The sequence below is a fragment of the Heptranchias perlo genome, chromosome 3 (genome assembly GCF_035084215.1).
Source record: "Heptranchias perlo isolate sHepPer1 chromosome 3, sHepPer1.hap1, whole genome shotgun sequence".
NCBI lineage: Eukaryota > Metazoa > Chordata > Chondrichthyes > Hexanchiformes > Hexanchidae > Heptranchias > Heptranchias perlo.
The window spans coordinates 138,301,642-138,304,815 of NC_090327.1; positions in this window are offsets into that span (position 1 = coordinate 138,301,642).

The following is a 3,174-nucleotide window of genomic DNA, read 5'->3' on the forward strand; positions in this document are numbered from 1 at the left end:
TTTATTTATTTATTTGCTCTCTGCCTAACAGCACTGTGGGACTACATTCACCACACGGACTACAGCGGTTCAAGAAGGCAGCTCACCACCACCTTCTCAAGGGGAATTAGGGATGGGCAATAAATGCTGGCCTTGCCAGCGACGCCCACATCCCATGAATGAATAAAAAAATCATTAATTCTCATTCACCACTGTAAATACACACTCAGTCTGGGTACAACATGAATGTTTACTGCCCTTGGTACCCCGTTATATGCTGGCTCACTCTCACAGACCACTGTGCATAATGACACAGTATCGGGACTCGCTGAATGTTTACAGTCCTTGGTACCCCGTTATATACTGACTCACTCTCACAGACCACTTTAAATACTGATGCAGTGTGGGTACAGCCTGAATGTCTACAGTCCCTGAATCCCTTTTATACATTGATTCAAATCACTGATCCCTGTAAATACTGTCACATTTTCCGGACAGCCTGAATATTTACACACCTTGATAACCCTTTATATATTGATTCACTCTCACTGACTTCTGTAAATCCTGACAAAGTCCGGGTACAGCCTGAATGTATACAGTCATTGATACCAATTTATATTTTACTCACCCTCACAGACGCCTGTACACACAGACACTCTGAGTACCGCCTGAATGCCCACAGTCTTTGGTACCCCTTTATATATTGATTAACTCATACTGATCCCTGTAATACTGACACAGTGGGAACATCCTGAATATCCACAGTCTTTGGTACCCCTTTATATATTGACTCACTCACACAGACCCCTGTAATACTGACATGGTCTGGGACGAGCTGAATATCTCCATTCTTTGTTCCCACTTCGAGTTTGACCCACTCTATTGACCCCTGTAAATACTGGTACATTGTGAAGACAGCCTGAAAGTCCACATTCCTTGAAGCCCCTTCATATATTGATTCACTCTCACAGACCCCTGTAAATAATGACACAATCTGGGGACAGCCTGAAAATCTACAGTCCTTGGTGCCCCTTTATATATTGATTCACTCTCTACCTAAAAACACTGTGGGAGAACTTTCACCACACGGACTGCATCAGTTCAAGAAGGCAGCTCACCACCACCTTCTCGAGAGCAATTAGGGATGGGCAATAAATGCTGGCCTTGGCAGCGATGCTCACATCTCATGAATGAATATTAAAAAAATCACCCTCATTCACTGCTGTAAATATTGACACAGTCTGGGGCAGCCTGGGTATCTACAGTCCTTGGTACCCATTTATATATTGACTTACTCTCATTGATCCCTGTAAATAGTGAGACTGTCTGGGGACAACCTGAATATCTACAGTCCTCGGTATATCTTTATATATAGATTCACTCTCACTGACACAGCCTGAGAACTCGCTTAATGTTTGTAGTTGTTGGTACTCCTTTATATATTGATTCACTCCCACAGAACCAATCTGTTGATTCACGACCACTGAGACAACAGCAACAACAACTTGCATTTTTACAGCTCCTTTAACATATTGAGATGTCCCAAGGTGTTTCACAGGACGGTTATCTAACAAAAGGAGACATTAGGACAGGAGACCAAAAGCTTGTTCAATGAAGTAGTTGTTAAGGAGCGTCTTAAAGGAGGAGGGAGATGGAAAGAGGCGGAAAGGTTTAGGGAGGGAATTCAAGAGCTTAGGGCCTAGGCAGCTGAGGGCACGACCGCCGATGGAGGAGCATTTCAAATCGGGGATGTGCAAGAGGCAAGAATTGGAGGCGTGCAGAGATCTCGGACGATTGTTGGGCTGGAGGAGGTTACAGAGATAGGGAGAGGGGAGGCCATCGAGTGATTTGAAAACAAGGATGTGAAATTTAAAATTGAGGTGTTCCCAGACTGGGAGCCAATGTAGGTCAGCGAGCACAGGGGTGATGGGTGAACGGGACTTGGTGCGAGTAAGGATATGGGCAGCAGAATTTTGGATGTGCTCAAGTTTATGGAGGGTGGAAGATGGGAGGCCGGCCTGGAGACCATTGGAATAGTGCAGTCTGGATGTAACAAAGACATGGTGAGAGTTTCAGCAGCACATGAGCTGAGGCAGGGGCAGAGGTGGGCAATGTTACGGAGGTGGAAGTAGGCGGTCTTGGTGATCGAGCGGATATGCGTTCGGAAGCTCATCTCAGGCTCAAATAGGACGCCAAGGTTACGAACGGTCTGGATCAGCCTCATACAGTTTACACGGAGAGGAATAGAGTCAATGGCTGGGGAACGGAGTTTGCAGCAGGGACCAAAGACAATGGCTTCACCCTTCCCAATGTTTAATTGGAGGAGTGTTTTGTGCATCTAGTACTTAATGTTGGGCAAGCAATGTGAGAAATTGGGCACAGTGGAGGGTCGAGGGAGGTGGTTGTGAGGGAGAGCTGGGTGTCGTCAGCATACATTTGGAATCTGACATTGTGTTTTCAGATGATGTCACCGAGTGGCAGCATGTAGATGAGAAATAGGAGAGGGCCAAAGGATAGATTCTTGTTGGACTCCAGAGGTAACAATGCGGGAGTGGGAAGAGACGCCATTGCAGGTAATTCTCTGGCTATGACCGGATAGATAAGAATGATGATCATCATGTGAGGACATATGGCTTGAGCTAAAGAACAAAAATGGGGCAATCACATTGATGGGAGTGTAATATAGACCCCCAAACATTAAGAGGGAGAGGGAGATAGAAGGGCAAACATTAACTGTAATAGAATCAGTGTAAAAAGTATAGAGGGCACAGACTGATCAGCTGAGAGTTTGGTGAGTGTGGGAGTTTAAGGGTTAATCTCTTTAAAATCTCATATCCATTGCTATCGAAGAAATTATAATGGGAATAAAGACATTGTAGAGACATTCAAACCAATATTTTGCATCTGCCTTCACAGTAGAACATATAAAAAACATACAGATAATAGTGGGGAACCAAGGGGCCAATGAGAATGAGGAACTTAAAGTAATTAATATTCCTAAAGAAAAAAGTACTCGAGAAACGAATGGGACTAAAAGCCACAAATCCCCTGGACTGGACGGCTTACATCCCAGGGTGCTAGAAGCGGTGGCTGCAGAGATAGTGAATGCATCGGTTGTGTTCTTCCAAAATTACCTAAATTCCAGAACGGTCCCAGTCGGTTGGAAGGTAGAAAATGTAACATCGCCATTCAAGA